General features: G+C 37.3%; 1 protein-coding gene across 3 annotated transcripts in view; it reads left to right on the top strand.

Annotated features, from left to right (window-relative positions):
• The window catches only part of GRM5 (glutamate metabotropic receptor 5), a 546831-nt gene that overhangs the window by 418725 nt on the left and 107426 nt on the right, over positions 1–20680 (top strand). The window lies entirely within an intron of this gene.

Raw genomic sequence — 20680 nt, 5'->3', positions numbered from 1 at the left:
AAAGCAATCTACACGTTTAATGCAACCCCTATCAATATCCCATCCATTTTTTTTTTCAAAGAAATGGAACAAATAATCCTCAAATTTATATGGAACCAGAAAAGACCTCAAATAGCCAGAGGAATGTTGAAAAAGAAAGCCAAAGTTGGTAGCATTACAATTCCAGACTTCAAGCTCTATTACAAAGCTGTCATCATCGAGACAGTATGGTACTGGCACAAAAACAGACACATAGATCAGTGGAACAGAATAGAGAGCCCAGAAATAGACCCTCAACTCTATGGTCAACTAATCTTCGACAAAGCAGGAAAGAATGTCCAATGGAAAAAAGACAGCCTCTTCAATAAATGGTGCTAGGAAAATTGGACAGCCACATGCAGAAAAATGAAATTGGACCACTTCCTTACACCACACACGGAAATAGACTCAAAATGGATGAAGGACCTCAATGTGAGAAAGGAATCCATCAAAATCCTTGAGGAGAACGCAGGCAGCAACCTCTTTGACCTTAGCCGCAGCAACATCTTCCTAGGAACATCGGCAAAGGCAAGGGAAGCAAGGGCAAAAATGAACTATTGGGACTTCATCAAGATCAAAATCTTTTGCACAGCAAAGGAAATAGTCAACAAAAACAAAAGACAACTGACAGAATGGGAGAAGATATTTGCAAACAACATATCAGATAAAAGGCTAGTGTCCAAAATCTATAAAGAACTTATCAAACTCAACACCCAAAGAACAAATAATCCAATCTAGAAATGGGCAGAGGATGTGAACAGACATTTCTGCAAAGACAACATCCAAGTGGACAACAGAGATACATGAAAAAGTGCTCCATATCACTCGGCATCAGGGAAATACAAATCAAAACCACAATGATTCATTTATTCTTCTCCGATTGACTTATTTCACTAAGCATGATACGCTCTAGTTCCATCCACGTCGTCGCAAATGGCAAGAATAAATGAAACAAGATGGGATTGGGAGGGAGACAAACCATAAATGACTCTTAATCTCACAAAACAAACTGGGGGTTGCTGGGGGGAGGTGGGATTGGGAGAGGGGGAGCGGGCTATGGACATTGGGGAGGGGAGGCGAACCATAAGGGACTATGGACTCTGAAAAACAACCTGAGGGTTTTGAAGGGTCAGGGGTGGGAGGTTGGGGGAACAGGTGGTGGGTGATGGGGAGGGCACGTTTTGCATGGAGCACTGGGTGTTGTGCAAAAAGAATGAATACTGTTACGCTGGAAAAAAAAATAAATAAATAAAAAAGGAAAAAAAAAAAAAAAAAAAACCACAATGAGATACCACCTCACACCCGTCAGAATGGCTAAAATTAACAAGTCAGGAAACGACAGATGCTGGCAAGGATGTGGAGAAAGGGGAACCCTCCTACACTGTTGGTGGGAATGCAAGCTAGTGCAGCCACTCTGGAAAACAGCATGGAGGTTCCTCAAAAAGTTGAAAATAGAGCTACCCTATGACCCAGCAATTGAACTACTGAGTATTTACCCTAAAGATATAAACGTAGTGATCCAAAGGGGCACATGCACCCAAACGTTTATAGCAACAATGTCCACAATAGCCAAACTATGGAAAAAGAAGAGGTGGATATATATATATATATATATATATATATATATATATATATATACACACACACACACACACATATATATGTATATATGTATATTCCTATATATATATAGGAATACTATGCAGTCATCAAAAGAAATGAAATCTTGCCATTTGTGATGACATGGATAGAACTAGAGCGTATTATGTTGAGCGAAATAAGTCAACCAGAGAAAGACAATTATCATATGATCTCCCTAATATGAGGAAGTTGAGAAGCAAAGTGGGGGGTTTGGAGGGTAGGGAAGGAAAAAAATGAAACAGGATGGGATCAGGAGGGAGACAAACCATAAGAGACTCTTAATCTCAGAAAACAAACTGAGGGTTGCCAGGCGGAAGGGGGTTGGGAGAGGGTGGTTGGGTTATGGACATTAGGGAAGGTATGTGCTATGGTGAGTGCTGTGAAGTATGTAAACCTGGTGATTATAATACATTATATGTTAATAAAAATTGAAAATTAAAAAAAAAAAAAGAAAATCAGTGTAATACAAACCAGAAATACAATAGAGAAAACCAATGAAACTAAAGTCTGGTTCTTTTAAAAGATCAATACAATTGAAAAAAGAGATTGATTAGGAAAATAAAGAGAAACAAATTACAAATATCAGGAATGAGAGATGTAGAGCATCACTGCAGAGTCAACAAATACGAAAAGGAAAATAAGGAAATGTTTTTTAAATCAATTCTATCCAATAAATTAGTCAACTTAGATAAAACAGAGAAATTCCTTGAAATGCACAAACTAGGAGCACAAACTAGGTTCAGTTGTCAAGTGTCTGCCTTCGTTAGGTCATGATCCCAGGGTCCTGGGATAGAGCCCCACATCAGGCTCCCTATTCAGAGAGAAGCCTGCCTCTTCCTTTCCCACTCTCCTTGCTTGTGATCCTTCTCTCGCTGTATATCTCTCTGTTAAATAAATAAATAAAATCTTTAAAAATAAGAAAGAAAGAAAAAGAAATGCATAAACTACTCAAGATCTCTGAAGAATAGATAACCTGAATAGTCCTATATCTATTATAGAAATTAAATTTGTAGTTAAAAATTTTCCCACAAAGAAAACTATGGACCAAATGACTTCATTTGAGAATCACTACTAAATATTTAAGAAAGAATTCATAGAAATTCTAACATAAACTCGACCAGAAAATTAAGGCAGAAATAATTTCCAATTCAATCAATGTGGCCAACATTACCCTGTTATAAAACCAGACCAAGATATCACAAGAAAAGGACTACATACCTCAGAAACATTAGTGTAAATATTTTGAAGAAAACTTTAACGAATTATATCCAATTAGTTGTAAAAAATACGCTATATCATGGCAAAGTAAGGTTTATCCCAAAATGTAAGCTTGATTTAATATTCAAAAATTGGCCAGTGTGATTTATTGTATTAAAAACTTGTCTACAAAGTGGTTAAGTGCCAAAATCTAATACTAATTTATGGTAAAATTGTCAGCAAAGTAGGAATGGACAGCACTTCCTCAACCTAGTAAAATTTCCCTGTATGATCAGGCAATAAGAAGTTTGGCTCTTACCACCAGTTTCTGTCAATGAAACTAGACTATAGCAACTAAAGTAAAGAAATAAAAATCTCCGTATTTAAAATGATGAAGTAAAACTGTATTGACAAATGACATAATCACTACCTAGAAAATCCAGTGGGATCTTCAAAAAGTTCTAGTGAATTTATTCAGTTTGTAATATACAAGATTAATGTGCAAAAATCTATTGTATTTCTTAGACCCACAACTGCATGGTCAACTAATCTCTGATAAAGCAGGAAAGAATATACAATGGGAAAAAGAGAGTCTTTTCAACAGATGGTGCTGGGAAAACTGGATAGCAACATGCAGAATAAAACTGGACCACTTTCTTACACCATACACAAAAATAAGCTCAAAATGGTTGAAAGACCTAAATGTGAGATCTGAAACCATAAATTCCCGGAACAAAATGCAAGCAGTAACCTCTTTGATGTGGGCTGTAGCAACATTTTTCAAGATATGTCTCCTGAGGCAAGGGAAACAAAAGCAAAAATAAACTATTGGAACTTCATCAAAATCAGAAGCTCTGCACAGTAAAGGAAACAATCAACAAAACTATAAGGCAACATTCAGAATGGAAGAAGATATTTGCAAATGACATAACTGACAAAGGTTTGGTATCCGAAAATCTATAAGGAACATATCAAAATCACCCCAAAAAAAACAAATAATCCAGTCAAGAAACGGGCAGAAGACATAAATAGACATTTTTTCCAAAGTAGACTTCCAGATAACTAACAGGCGCATAAAAAGATGCTCAGCATTGCTCATCATCAGGGAAATACAAATCAAAGCCATGATGAGATACCATCTCACACCTGTCAGAATGGCTAAAATTAACAACACAGGAAACAACAGATGTTGGGGAGGATGTGGAGAAAAGGGAACCCTCTTACACCATTGGTGGAAGATTCCTCAAAAAGCTGAAAATAGAACTACTACATTATGACACAGCAATTGTTCAGGTAGGTATTTATCCATAGGATACAAAAATACTGATTCAAAGGGTCACATATGCTCAATGTTTACAGCAGCATTATCAACAATAGCCAAATCATGGAAAGAACGCAGATGTCCATCAACTGATGAATGGATAAAGAAGATGTGATGTGAGGGATATATATATATATATGGTGGAATATTATTCAGCCATCAAAAAGAATGAAATCTTGTCATTTGTAATGATGTGGAAGGAACTAGAGTTATTATGCTAAGCAAAGTAAATCAGTCAGAGAAAGTTAAATACCATATGATTTCTCTTATATGTTGAATTTAAGAGACAAAACAGATGAACATAAGGGAAAGGGAGAAAAAAGAGAGGGTAGAAACCTTAAGGGGCTCTTAACTATAGAGAAACACTTAAGGATGCTGGTGAGGGGGAAGGTTGGCAGGAGGATGCACTAAATGAGTGATGGGTATTAAGGAGAGCACTTGTGATGAGCAGGGGGTGTTATATATAAGTGATGAATCACAAAATTCTACTCCTGAAAAAATACTACACTACCTGTTAACTAACTAAAATTTAAATAAAAACTTGAAACATAAAAATCTAAGGTATTTCTATATAATAACAGTAAACAATTAGAAAGTGAAGTAAAAATTAGTACCATTTAAAATAATATTAACATATTAAATACTCAGGGCGCCTGGGTGGCTCAGTGGGTTAAAACCTCTGTCTTCGGCTCAGGTCATGATCCCAGGGTCCTGGGATCGAGCCCCACATCGGGCTCTCTGCTCAGTGGGAAGCCTGCTTCCTCCTCTCTCTCTGCCTGCCTCTCTGCCTACTTGTGATCTCTGTGTAATACATAAATAAATAAATAAAATCTTAAAAAATAGATATTAAATACTTAAGGGTAAATCTGGCAACAAATATCCAAATCTTTATGTTGAAAACATATATATTTTATATATATACACATGTATTTCTAATGTTGCTCAGAAATTTGAAGATTTAAATAAATGGAGAGAGACAATGTTTGCACATATCAGAAGAGTCAAGAATGTTAATGTGTCAATCCTGCTGAAAGTGATCTATAGATTCAAAGAATTCCAATTAAAACTTAGCCATCTTTTTTAAAGTAGAAATTGACAAAGTGATTACAAATTTTGTATAGAAATGCAAAAGAACGAAATTACTCAAAACAACTCTGAAAAAGAAGAATGAAGTTGACGGATTAACACTACATTATCTTAAAATTCAGTCTAAAAGTAGAGTGATTAAAAGTGTAGTATCATCATAAAGACAGGCACCTAGATCAATGGGGAATTCAGACACCGACCCCACATATATGGAAAACTGGTTTTAACAAAGATGAGCAAGCAATTCAGTGGAGAAAGGATAGGTTTTTTAAAAAATGGCACTGGAAGACTTGGATAGCTTGTAGGTCCAGGGGCATATTATTCATTACCAGAAAGCAGTGAACTATTGGTATACCTAGCAACGTAGCAGATCTTTAAATAACTATGCTGAGTGAAAGAAACCAGGAAAAGAAAGAGTAAATACTGCATGATTCAATTTCTTTGAAGCCTTAGAAAATGTAAAGCAATCTACATGGACAGCAGATCGGTGTTTGCCTGGGAATGGGAGGGATTAAAAAGGTCCATGAGGAAACTCTTGGAGGTGATTGATACATTATCTTGACTGTCATAATGGTTTCACCAAAGTATAAATATATGAAAACTTATTAAATTGTCCTCTTTCAATACATGTAGTTTAATCTATGTCAATTATACTTTAAGTTTTCAAGTGCAAATATATAAATATATATTGCCAGACGTACTCTCAGCTTCCGAGAATTCTAGCAAATAACCAAATTCTTGATCTCTTCTATCTCTTCTGATTTTGATGACCATAACCAAGCAGAAATTCATTATATAGGATTTTTTTTCTTGTCTTTAATCCTGAATCTCATCCCCTTTGAGCGTCCCATGCAGCCTTCTGTGCCAGTTGTTTGGATGGCTCAGTAGTCTCTCTGCAGTGGGCAGGAGAGCATTGTGGTGGGCAGGAAACTGTATTAAGTTCAGCTCCACCACTCACTCACTCTGTAACTGTGGGCCAGTTACTTAGCCTTGCCTTGTCACTTACACAATTTAGATAATATTTCTATTTTAGACTCATTATGAAGATAAGATGATGCATGTAGAAGTCCTATAAAAAGATCTCTAGAAATGTAGTATTAAAACTTTGTGCTAACCGAATTATCAATTTGCGTTTTGCTTTAAAAGTATTTGTATTACAAGGAATACGAAATGTACCAGGTGGTATTAGTAAACTATTTTCCAATAATCTCCAGGCTAGGAATGATGATTAAAAGCATATTATTAGACTATGACATTGAAACACACACACACACACACACACATATTTCCTCTGTGTTTTGGTGGCCTTAGTCTTCATATTAATGTAGGTGTGTTAGCCTAGTGTACCTGCTTTATAACAGGGACCAATCCTTGAGCCAATATATAGAGCTATCTTTAATTTTATGTCAGAGTGTCAGATGCTATATATGAATTTACCCATGTCACCATGGTAACTCTGTGGGATGGTTGTTGTCACAGCCTGCATGGATGGCCTAGTGTTTTGACATTTCAGTAATTGCCAGTGTCACAACCTTTAAAAATTGTAGAGAACTGACACCCAGGCCAGATGGCTACTAAATAAAGAAGCTACTGTCCCCCACAGCTGTGATGTGGCACTGAGGTGACAAGAGAGCCTTCTGTCAAAGATATGATCACTGAGAAAATGATGTGAAAGTGCTTGACTATTAAAAGATAATTCACATTGGTAAATTATTGGTGTACCCTTACAGCATTGGGTAATACTGGAGTGGAATTCATACGAAGCATATGATGTGGTACTTGACTTTAGGATACCAACATAAAAGAATAAAGATATTGTATTAAAACTGAATACTTTATCTCTTCAGAAAATACTTACCTGAATGCCTACTATGTGCCGATCTTTTTTTTTTTTTTTTTTTTTTAGGTCCTAGAGCTATAACAGTAAACTAAATTTCCTGCCTTCATGGAGATTGCATTCTTATTAGGGGGAGACAAATTAAAACAAAATAGATAAGTAAATTATGTATTATATTAGATGGTGATAATTGCTAAGAGAAAAAAAAAAGTAGGGAAGTAGGATTTGGAATGTTAGGGAGAATGCAGAGACAACCTTCCTAAGAAAGTGACTTTCTACAAACCCCAGGTGGAGATGAGGGACTAATGCAGGTGGATGGGAGGGAAGATGACCACAGCAGTGGGAAATTACAGGTAAAAAGTCCAGAGAGCGGAAAGAGTTGGAAAGCAGGTGTGGCTGGAGCAGAGTTAATTGGAGGAAACTAGGAGGAGATGATGGCAAATAGGTAATAGAGGGGGAGATCTTGTAAGTTTTGTTGGCATAGCATTGACCTTAGCTTTTACTCAAGTGAAACATGAAACCATTAAAGGATTGGGGCAAAGGAAGGACTTGAACTGGCTTTTTATTTGGTTTGGTTTTGTTTAAAGATCGCTTTGGCTGTCATGTTAAGAATAGATGGTAAGTGTGGGCAGAGAAGAAAGCAGGGAGATAATTAGAAGTCTATTGCAGTAATAAAATGAGAAATGATGGCTGAGATCCAGGCAGTAGCAGTGGAAGCAGTGGGTATTTTTAACTAGTGGAAGTAAAGCAGAGGGAACCTTTATTTATTGACTTCTTCCATATGCCAGGCACTGTGGAAGAGAGACTCAAGTACAGTTGTATCACTTATTCTTCCTATCATTCTTTTGGTTAATAGTAGTACAACTATTGTGTTCAAACGAAACTAAAGCTTGGAGAGGTTCACTAGTTTTGCCAGGACAAGTTACAGTGCAAGTCTCTGCACTCAGTCTGACTCCACAGTCCCCAGGCTACCCACTCTGCCACAAAGTCTCTCAGGTTTAAAGCATTGCTGGAATGTGTGACTCAACTAGCAAGAATCATGGAGTTCTACGGATAGGAGAAATCAGCGCAAGTCAGGGCATTCAGGGCTCACTGGAAGGGATGTCTTGGCCTTGGTGTAGGTAAGTGGAGAGGAAAGGTCAAGCAGAGAGATGAGCCTGAGCAAATGGGAAAGTCATGCAAGAAGGAGTAGAAGAGTCCCTTATGAATAGGGCTTCTACTTGTTTATGGACGATGACAGCATTCCAATTCACAATTAATGGGATAGAAAGAGGTTGGTTCCAAGTCACTTGGAAGACTCAGGACAGCTTCACCATCTATATCAGACCGTGATGTGAGCAAGAATAAGCCCATTGTATTAATTACATGATTCGATATTCAAGAGTTGTCACAGAAGGTACTGTCAATTACCCTGATTGCCTTGATATAACCTTAATTACCTTGATACAACCACCTACTGCTGCTGATGAACAGTGGCTCCCGATTCTTGTTGTGGTGTTTAAATGTTACTTGACTCCAAAGTGACTGCAAGAATTAAAAGCTCCATCTGTAGCACTGGGTGTGGTACATAAACAATGAATTTTGGAACACTGAAAAAAATTGAATTTAATTAAAAAAAAAAAAACTACACCCATGGAGGGGGGAAAAAATTCCATCTGTTACTGTGTTGATTCCCACTGACCCTTTCAATTCAATCTCTGAAATATATCTAGGATATTGAGCTGTTGTTTTTGAAAAATTCTGCAGATTACCCCAAAGCTTTGGGACTATCAGAGCTGATACTATGACCTAAGTGGCCCATGATTTCTTTTCAAGAAATAAAGTATTGATGCAATTTCAGGGCATTTATTAAAATTTTTATTATATCTTCTCTATCAAATTATCATTTTTTGAACATCGATTAAATAAGATCTTGGGCTAGTTCAAACGTTGTAAAACAGGATGCAAAAATTAGTTAGTGGTTGACCTCTTCCCTCAGGTATCTTATAATTCAACTTGGGATACTTTTAATATAACATTATACCTGTTAAGTAGAAAATTAGGCCTTATGAAATAGGCCTTATGAGCTTTAGGCATTAGAAAGGTAGAGATTGTATGTGTCTGGGGAGGATATGGTAACAGATTGACTGTCAATGAAAGTGGGGAAATATTTCTTAAAGATCGTGCATGCTAGGCCATGATTTGAATATTTTTCTTCTACATTTTAACTTTTGGAAGTTTTTTTAGCAATAAAATGATATAATAAAATCATATTTAAAAAGTTTAATCTGAGAGTATCCTTGGGAGTTTGTGGGATAACGGAAGGATTAATATTGGAAGTGAGCGTGAAATAAGCTTTAATTGTTTTAATGCACTGGGAATTTGAGGATGTCACAGCAGCTACTGTTGGATGACAGAAGAGTGATACAAACTTGGTGACCCTCTGTGGGGCTGAGGAAAAAGGAGGAGTCAAGGGTAATTTCAAGACTTCAATTATAGGTGACTGAGAAAAGTTTATTAATGGAGAATTAGGGAAAATAGAAAAAGAGGATTGATTAGGAAGAGAAAATGAGTTTCCCTTAAAACATTTCGTGTTTGAAGTTACACAGGTATAGGAACGACTAGAAGTGGGACTGGTAGCTTAGTGACATGCCATGGTAATGAAGAAGTCCTGATATAAAATTACAGTAAATTCAAGGCTAGAAGGCTGGATACAAGCATAGAGAACTCAAGGCTGAGGCCACTGACAATTGTCTTTAGTGCCCATCATTCAGACAGTAATGGCAGAAAGACCACAGACCATTCAACCTAAAAATATTCTACAGGGAAATAGGATATAAACTCACAAATTAATAAATATGACAGATGTTATCAAATTGGTTGATGAGTGGCAAGTTTACATAAAAATCTGTACACACTGGGGACATCAAGGTAGAGTGGTTATGGATCAGCTTTGGCATTCAACAGACTATATTTATATACTGGTTTTGCCACTTTATATCTCTGGGATACTGGACAAGTTGCTTAAACTCTCTTTCCTCACTTTCTCCAGATATAAATTTGGGATGATGTTAAATGCCTACCTACTAGAGATCTTACAGAGAAGAAGATGGGATAGGACCTGTGAAGCACTTAACATGGTTTCTTAGTCAGCTGAGGTTACCATAACAAAATACCATAGACTAAGACGTCTAAGCAGCAGAAATTTGTTTTCTCACAGTTGAGCTGCCAGCTCAAGATCAGGGTGCTCTATGATCAGGTTCTGGTGAGAACCTCTTCTTCCTGGTTTGCACACAGGTGCCTCTTCACATGGTAAAGAGAAAGAGAGCAAGCTCTTTCGTGTCTCTTCTTGTAAGGACCTTAATCTCATCATGAGGGCTCTACACTCACGATCTCATAGGCCCTATCCCAAATATCCTACAAAGGGCCTATCTCCCAAAGGCCTTATTCCAAATATCATGTGGGCATTTAGGACTTTTTTTTTTAAAGATTTTTATTTATTTATTTGACAGACAGAGATCACAAGTAGGCAAAGAGGCAGGCAGAGAGAGATATTGGAGGAAGCAGGCTCCCCGCTGAGCAGAGAGTCTGACACGGGCCTTGATCCCAGGACTCTGGGATCATGACCTGAGCCGAAGGCAGAGGCTTTAACACACTGAGCCACCCAGGCACCCCTCATTTAGGACTTTTGAGAGGACATATTTGAGTCCATGGCACACAGTCTCTTGCCTTTACTAAAATTCAATAAATCCTATCATTATCAGTATTTCCTCCACACCAAATTTTTTCTCTAGCAACATTACAGAGCTAAGTCCCAACACTGCACAACAAATAAAAAGAATGCGATTCTGAGAAAGAGTTCAGCCGAAAATAACACTGTATGAAAAATACAATTCAAAGTCACAAACCCCTATAGGCCGCAGTAGAGAACAACACAAGAGGTTTGGTTTGTGCATCGTAAACTACATGCAAACTCTTGCTTCCCGGATGTTCCAGGTCAAAATGTTTTCCACATTCTGCTAAATTGTCATATGCTGCATCTGGAAACTCTAGGAAAATATAAAAACAATATTTAAGAGTGTTTTATGGTTCTAGAACACCTTATCAGCCATATAGTAAATTGCTTCAAAATCGGGCGGGGGGGGGTGTTTTTAAAAATCCTGATAATTAGCTGTTACCAGTCATCACATGGAAGAGTTAGAAAACAAAATTAGTATTGAATCAGACTATTTCAGAAGCACATGGCAAGTTTTCTTTAGTAGGAGTTCCCTTGACGCCTGAAATTTTCAGCTTCTTATTCCAGTTTCTCTGTTGTCATTTTCTCTTCCTCTCACGTTTCTCAGTTTCTTTGGAGGAGGGAAAGAAATAGGCAAGGACCAGAGGGTTTCCCTCTGTGCTTTCAGGTAATATTTAATTTAGGCTCCATCTGCAATGAGACACACCAACAGAAGAAAATTGATCTGGTGATTTTTTTCTCTAAACTGCATCATCTTGTTCATAAAGTCACAGCTAATTGGAGAGTGTTCTCTCTTATGAAAGCCAGTTCTGGGTGTAAAGCATCTGCTCTCCCCGACAATGGAATGCAGGAGTAGGGAACCAAATTTGATGTTTGCATTCTTTTTTTTTTTTCCCATTTTATTTATTTTTTCAGCGTAACAGTATTCATTGTTTTTGCACAACACCCAGTGCTCCATGCAAAACGTGCCCTCCCCATTACCCACCACCTGTTCCCCCAACCTCCCACCCCTGACCCTTCAAAACCCATTCTTTAATAATTCAACTCAGGCAATGTTTTGGTCCGTAGCTCTCCTTCAATCTTAAAATTAAATAATTTGCCTCTGTTGGACTGTAGGCACCCACATAAACCCATGGAATACTGGGTAGAGCCAAACCAGTAATTATTATAAAAATTAACAGAGAATTGGAATTCATATAATTAGTGAGTAGTTGTCTCACTGATAACAGGTTGCTTTGCAAACAGTTTGACTCATGTCAGAGGTTTTGGTTGTAATCACTGGAAGCCAGTGTTAGTTTGGCTCTCAAAGGTAAAATTAATAAATATAAATATAAATAAATACTAGGATTTGGAAGAATATTGAGGCCTCTCAGGATCTACTGGTTGCTGGAGAGCCAGGTTTGAAAACTTGGACCAGCTCCCTAAGGCCACAAAACAAGAAGCACCTCTTTAAACAGTTTGGCTGGAGTCTAACTGCATTTGACCCCCACTGCTCACTTCATTATGAATCAATACCAGCTATCCTTCTGCTTTACTTCACTTTCTCCAGATTCCTGGGAGGAAGCTTAAACTTACTGAGCCTGAGTTACATTCCCATTACTTGGCAACCAGGGCCCAGAGAATGCCATGTAATAAGGCTCCTTCAACTTCCCTAATGAAAGGAGCTTTATAAAGCATACCAGAATCCCCGTATAATGAGGAGTTCATCAAAATTAGGAAGGGGAGGGGCGCCTGGGTGGCTCAGTGAGTTAAGCCTCTGCCTTCAGCTCAGGTCATGATCTTAGGGTCCTGGGATCGAGTCCTGCATCGGGTTCTCTGCTCAGCAGGAAGCCTGTTTCTCCCTCTCTCTCTCTCTGCCTACCTCTCTGCCTACTTGTGATCTTTTTCTGTCAAATAAATAAATAAATAAAATCTTTTAAAAAAAATTGGGATGGGGACTTGGATTCTGAGGCCAAATAATAACGATTATGACAAATTGATTCAACAACTGAGAATACTATAAGGATCTCATTACCATCATTGTTATCATAATTAACATTTGACTGGCAGTTACTTGCTTGCTAAGCTTTATTCTTACCCACACTTGCCCAGCATGATCTCATGTTATGCTTCCATCAATCTCATGAGAGGGCTATCATTAGAGTCCTTTTATAAAACAATGGAAGAAAAATGCTTAATGAGGTTAAGTGACTTGCCCAAGATCGCACAGCTAGTAAATAACAAAGCAGTCTCAAACCTCAGGCTGTACAGTTCCAAATAAGCTAACTCATGTGCGCGTACATGACTTCTCTGCTGCCCATGAGCAATTGCATATCTTGTTGAATACAGTCAGGGCTTAATAAATGTTTACAGAAAACCCTGGCTAGAACAGCCCTGACATATAGTTGGTACTCAAGAAATTCTTTTGAAATAAAGAAAGGAATGTATATTGCATATTTATTAAACGGCCATCGTTCCCCCAGCATGCAGCTCTGACTTTGTGCTGAGTTGGTGAGACCATGAATTAAAGAGATCGAAGTCTAGGTTATAATGAAATCAATGTATATTCACAATGGTAAGAGGAACTGTGTATTTAAGCAGTAACTTATCTTTATCCTTTTTAAGGATAGGAGTTTAGAAAATATTCTTTTTAGACAAGAAATTGTATACAGTTTAAAATGTCTTTGTGAATCATTTAATTTTTTTTTAAAGATTTTATTTATTTATTTGACAGAGAGAGATAACAAGTGGGCAGAGAGGCAGGCAGAGAGAGAGAGAGAGGAGGAAGCAGGCTCCCCGCCAAGCAGAGAGCCCGATGCGGGGCTCGATCCCAGGAACCCGAGATCATGACCTGAGCCGAAGGCAGAGGCTTAACCCACTGAGCCACCCAGGCGCCCCTCATTTAATTTTTTAACTCCATCATTTTCTACTCTGATCTTTAAAAAAAAAAAATGGATTAGCCCTAGAGACAGAGCATGGAAAGAGGAGTATTTTGGATCCAGGATAGAAATATCTTTAGGGGGCCACAGTTAGTATACCCAAGGGCAGTTCCCACCTTGACTTCCAGCAATAATTAAACCTAAGAACCAGGGGTTCCTCTCAAATGACAAAAATGTTTCAATTTTGATTTGCCTCACTACAGATATCATGCCCAAATGAAACAGCTCACACATTTCTTTAGAGAACTGGTATAGCCTGCTCTCACATCTATAGATCATAAAATAATAATATTAATTTGTAGTAATTATAAAATAGTTTCCTCTTGTTCTTTCATTCGCTTGTTCTGCCTTGGTCCTCAGAAATTATTACCGTTGTTGATATTTTACAGATGAACAAACTAAGGCTACAAGGCTTACTGGCTTGCCCAGGTCACACATATCACCGACAAAGAGCTGAAATTTGAATACAAAGCTCTAAAATTCTGTCATTTTTATTATACTGTGCTGCCTTCTATAAACGCAAAACAGATCTGTAGCATACTAGGTAGAACCAAACCAATAATTATTTTAAAAGTAATAAATGAATTAGAACTCAAATAATTAGTAAGTAGGTATCTAGCTGATAACATTAAGCCACTCTTGGAGGCAGTTTGGAAATTTGCAGAATGATGAAAAACAGGAAATATCAGTGTTGCCCTGAGTTGTCTCAAGGAGATTTAGCTTCATGGTTTCTATATTATTGGGTTTTGTCTTCAACACATGGCATTAAATATGAGTCCACTGGGAAGGGCCTACGGTGTGTGGTGTCTGGGACTCTGAGGGTATGTATCTGTCTGGTGGCAAGATAACACAAAGTTGGGAGCAAACCTAGGAGATAAAACACTTAGTATTCCAGAGGCTGGTTTCTTAGAGTATTCCCTTCCATGGTTCTCTATGTTAACACAGTGCGAGAGTATTTGAAACAGTGTTCAGTCCAGATACTAACAGTGCTTAACCATTTGCTTTTTTCTTTGTTTCTTTTTTGGTCACTTTCAGTTTCTTAATCCACTTAGCTATGTTCCCCCTTTTTTTTTTTTAATTTTAATTCCAGTATAGTTAGCACACAGTGTTATATTAGCTTAAAAAATACAATATAGTGATTAAACAATCCGGTACATTACTCAGTGCTCCTCATGATAACTGTACTCTTAATCCCCTTCACCTCTTTCACCCATCCCCCCACCCGCTTCCCCTCCAATAACTGCCAGTTTGTTCTCTATAGGTAAGAGTCTGTGTTTTGGTTTGTCTCTTTTTTTTCTTTGTTCATCAGTTCTGTTTCTTAAGTTCCACATATGAGTGAAATCATATGGTTTCTATCTTTCTCTGACTGACATTTTGCTTAGCATTATACTGTCTAGTTCTACCCATATCATAGCAAATTGCAAGAGTTCATTCCTTTTTATGGCTGCGTAATGTTCTGTTCTCTCTATATTCATACCACATCTTGAGGGATGCTTCAGTAATAGTCCTACGGAGGGCTGTTTCCATGATTTGGTTATTGTAAATAGTGTTTCAATAAACACAGGGGTGCATATGTCTTTTTAAACTTGTGTTTTTGTATTCTTTGCATAAATATCCAGTAGTAGAATTACTGGGTCATAGCGTAGTTCTATTCTTAGTTTTTGGAGAACCTCCATACTGTTTTCCACAGTGGCTGCACCAGTTTGCGTTCCCACCAACAGTGCATGAGGGTACCTAGCAACTATTTTCAATTACTGTTGTTGCATCTTATATACTATAGAAATCTAATAAATATTGGGATTCATCATAGGGTAGTCACCTTAGATGAGCCTGGAAAGGCAGGTGGAGTATGAGCAACATATTTATTTTTATCGTAAGACAATGAGAATTCATTCAAAGTTTTTACGAGTGGGGTGAATCAAGGAAGACAATATGGTGACATCATCATATTTGTTTTTCAAAAACATTTTCTTTATGTGTATGGAGAACAAATTGATTGGTGGCCAGTGTGGATAAAGCTAAGTTGGTTGAAAGGTAACTATGATAGCAAAAGTGAGGGGTTATGGTCATTTGGAATAAATTTGTGATGGTAGAGATATAGACACACGAATGGAGACTAGAGGTGACTCAAGAGGACTTGGATATGGGTACTTTAGAGGATGAAGAAGTGAGAGGAAAGTGTCAAAAATGTATATTTGTCTAAAAACCTAGAAACTGACACATGTAGGCATTTGATAACTTTGTGTTTTTCTTCCCTTTTTCTTCTCTACCCTTTTATATAATATATATAGACTCAACCCAAACTTTGGATACATAAACTTGCTTTATTTTTATATTTTAATCTTTTATATGTCATTATTATTATTATTATTATTATTATTATTATTTAGACTAAGCACATAGTAATATAATTAGAAATATATTTCTAGTTAAGACATGTCCTAATTACACATTATTGAGGCAGGAATTTCCTAATTTCTGGCATACCAGAATTTTACCTTCTGAAATTATACACTTTGCTGTTTTCAATCTGTTTGTCCTTAGAAAAGTTGTTTAACATAAATGAACCTCGGTTTCCTTGTATAAAAATGCGGGTAATTGTAATGTCTACCCACAGGGCTTTTGTAATAGCTAAATTAGAATACTGTAATTTCCCAATATTACTCATTACTACTGATTGAAGCTTTTACATATACATTCTCATTTCTCCTTAAGTCTTAACCCTCCAAAGATAATAGGGATGGTGAGTCTTATTTTCAAGGGAAAGAAGATGGCATTTACAAAAGTGGCCTTCTTATGTTCATAAAAAATTAAGGGAGATACTGGTATAAAAAAGTCCATCTAATAGCACCAGACTGAACTGAGTCTGAAATCCATCTTACTACATTTTAGCTATATGTCATTGGGCATTTTAGTCTCCGAATCTGAAGTTTCTTATCCAAACAAAAGCAGAAAATAATGTTTGGCTCATATGTCTGCTGTGAGGATTAAATGAGATAATGAAGATAAAGCACCTAAGTATCCAGCATCTGTAGGATACTTTCTTTTCCCGTCTCTTTTCCATTAATGCCGATTTTTGAAATTATTTCAAAATAAAATGGTTTATAGAAAATAATCATTGTCATGGTTGAAAGTGGCATAAATGAGATTTTAATGCAATATCTATAATGAAGAAGCAAGTGCTAGTAAATGGCGCACTCACAGAGGAAGCTTCATAGTTTCTGATAAACATGGCCCAATATCCATCAAATCTTTCCATTCTAATCAAATATCTAGTATTAGACAGGATAATTAATCCTTCACATGGACAATTTGTGACCTGTGCATTTTGCTTATATACAGAAGGTTTGTATGCTAAACTATAATTCATTTTTTTCAATTTTCTACTTCATTTCCATCACCATGCTTATTATAGGAGATGGGGTTTCCATTTAGCATATTTGTTATTTTTAATTATACATAAAAGGCTTAATGAAATTTGAATTCTTAGCATCTCTTACTTTCAGAAGTACAAACTCTGGAACACTTTGCAAATTAAAAAGTATAGTAATTTTCAAATTTTCAAAGATGGGGAGCACTAATTTTATAAATACCTTTGAATAATCTGGTGACTTCTTGTAAATTGTACCAGATGGGCAACACCACCAACCAAGTGCTTCCAAGTATTTGGTAGCTATTATGGGGTCACAATGTCAATATGTACTATCTCTAATTCTCACAACTCGACAAGAAGGTATTATTTGACTTGTTTTCCAAATGGGAAGTCCTGAAAAAAGGAATTATTCAACTGTACTGGGAAACTCTAGCAAGGCTTCACAATGGAGAGATCACTAAACTGTGTTTTCAAATGTGATCAGAAGCTCGGTAGATAGAGATGAAAATGCCACATCTTTAGGAAATATTGTGAAACAGTTCAAATGGAAGAGAATGGTGGCATCAAAGATGGATAGACAGGTAGGGCCAAGTGGAAAGCTCCAGCCCAGGAGTCTGGTCTTAGTATAGTAAGAAGAATGTAATGCCATGGCTCTTTGCCATGTACTCTTTTAAATAATATAACCACCAGCCTTCATATCCCTTTGGAAGTCTTCCTTCATTTACACACCATATGGAAGTTCCTCAAAATACTGTAATGTGAATGAAAGAGATACACTATCTGAAATAACACATCCATTAGAGGGCTGCCAACTGGCTGTTCACGGTGAATCATTTAAATTTAAAATTTGGTGTTCTGCACATAGAAGTGTGCAATCCCTGTTGAATTTCTGTAGCTCCCTGAAGACATGTCTTCCTTCTGCAGCTGCTGTGTTCATTTGCATTTCAATATGAACATTTAGAGGTCAACTGCCTGAATTTGGGGCACAGTTATAAATTGAAGTCCCAGCAGGTATTGGAAATTTGTGTCTCTACCGGTGTACGGAAATGGCTCTTGGTGTCGGTGTCACCAGGCTTCCTGGCACAGAAAAGGCACAGTGTTAAGAGAGAGTGTGAATGAGTTATGTGATGTCAGAGGTCAATCCAGGCCTTTCACAGACTCTTTCTTTCCTTCCTGGTATCACTAATCTCTGATTCAAGCACCAGATCACTTAACCGGCCCTTTATTTTATTAATGTTAACCTCTGCTCCCAAGAAGCCAGCTTCATCTTCATTAGAACATACGTGTTTCTATCTGGTCCACCATATATTAAGTTCCATACAGGAGGTCCATTCATATTCTTCTATCACTGATATGACCCACCATCCCTGACAACATTACAAACACTGTTCTTGGTGCTGGAAAGCAAGATCAATGTGGGCCCCATCTGCATAGAACTCATTGCCTCGTATGAACTAATCTCTGAATCTCATGGTCTGTTTTGAGACTTTTTGCACAAAATAGTTGTTGAGTAAATGTTATATGAAGGAATGGTTTGCTCACTCTATGCCCCAGCATTAGGAACTATGGAGCATACAGTGTAAACAAGACAGTTTTAGCCATGCTGCTAATACTCTGTGATGGGCACACACAAGCCTTCATGCTGCTAATACTCTGCAATGGGCACAAACAAACACATAGGTAATTCTAATGCATGGCAGAAAGTATTGCGTGTTTTAATAGAGGTATACACACATTTCTGTGGGAGCACGTAAGAGCAAAAGATTAATTCTGGATTGGGGGATGTTCTACCCTTCTGTCACAGTGAAAGCACATGATTATGTCAGCCACTGAGTATAATTGGAATCCATTTACCATATGCATAATGAGTAAGTGGATTCAGAAAATAAATGACATTAGGGAGAACTTGTTTCCCTACTATTTCTTTTTCTTTGCAATGTTACAGTATGTTATTAAGTGACATCTTCCAGATTTATAATCTCCTTCCTAGAAAATATTTGAATCCCTTCCCTTACATCTTCTTTCTCTCTACTATCCTTCCCCTGCTGGTGGGTAGAAAGGAAATAATGAGGACAATCCAAAAGTATTTCAGTATGTAGTTTTAGGACTAATGCAAAGAGTTGACTTGGGATTTAAAAAAAAAAAATTTAAATAAATGTTTTCAGTTTCATTACTCTATGGTCATCGGTTAGTTTGGTAAAAAGAATTTTAAATCATGGTTTTCTTTGCCTCTCTTATGAAAATAGCACTAGTCCAAAAGTTTAAGCACAAGAGCTGGTCTGGGACCAGCTGCCGTGACCAAAGCTGTGCCTTTAGGGAGCTCATTTCCCCCTCCTTTGGCCTTATTTCTTCATTTATAAAATGATTTTACTGGACCAAATCAGGAATTCTGAAGATCAGAGGAGCATAGGGGCCAAAGAGATGATATAGAGGGGAGAAGCATTTACCATGTGAGAATGTGAAGTCAGTATTGTGACATTTTCTAGTTTTCTTTTTCAAGAGAGTCTACTAAGCTGGATTCTCCTGTAAAATTTCCACAAAATAGCATTTAGCTAAACAAAACATATCTAAAAGCCAGTTCATCCCAAGGGCTTCCTATCTGTCCCTTCTAGATTAGATGCTTCCTAAAGTCCCTGTATCTTCTCTGATTCTGCATTGTGAAGACAGTCTGATTTCCCTTTGTTTAGAAGCTACTAAGGTTCAATATTCTTATTCCCCAGATGAATTAAAGAACATGTTTTGAGCCTGTAAAATTAAATCGTTATCATATATTGGAGGATTTCAGTTCAGCTAATCCTTTTGGAGTCTTCTCATTTGATTAAACAATAGTAAAATTAGGACTGAATATTAAGCATTCTAAATCTGAGATCCAGTTTTGAGAAGAGAAATAAAAAGGGAACCACCTTTCTTCCCTTGCTTCCATTTCTTCTCTCCAGCCTGTTGTGAGGTGGATCCAGCCTGAGAGCAGCTGGCCAGTTTGGGTTGGCACGAATTCTCATGACCACGTTGGGTTGGCCCAGAGTAGACCCTAAGAAATAATCCTCGAACAAAGTAAATACTGTTGAATAGAGTCCAGTTCTTTCGTGCCTCAACATGCCAAGTAATTAACATGCCCTCTCTTTCCGACTGCTTTGTGGATGTGAGAAGAAGCCTAAATAAAATGAGCTGTTTTACTATGTGCGCTCCAGAACTTAACATTTCCCAGATAAGGTCACACTCTTTGGTACCACCCAAACGTCTATCACTGAGCTCATAGGTTACCTGTTGAATGTTTCTGAAGACAGAAATGCTGTTACCCATGTTTGTATCACCAGCATCCATCACAGGGTCTGACATACAGTATGAACTCAATAAATGTCTGTTTAATCAATAACTTAATTAATCTCTGAATGAGTCAATGAATAAATTAACTAAGAACTGGAGTTTCTCTCTAGGGCCTAAGCAGCCAGAACAAAGGAATTGCATAGAGCTCCGAGTTCTATTAAGACATTTGAGGAAAGGTAGTGTCAACCAACAGAAAATAAAGAGTTTGAAAGTGTAGACAAAAGATCAGTAAAAGGTGGTTGGGACCCTA

The sequence above is a fragment of the Meles meles genome, chromosome 8 (assembly GCF_922984935.1).
Source record: "Meles meles chromosome 8, mMelMel3.1 paternal haplotype, whole genome shotgun sequence".
In the NCBI taxonomy this organism is placed as follows: Eukaryota; Metazoa; Chordata; class Mammalia; order Carnivora; family Mustelidae; genus Meles; species Meles meles.
This window is presented reverse-complemented; position numbering and strand designations above follow the sequence as displayed.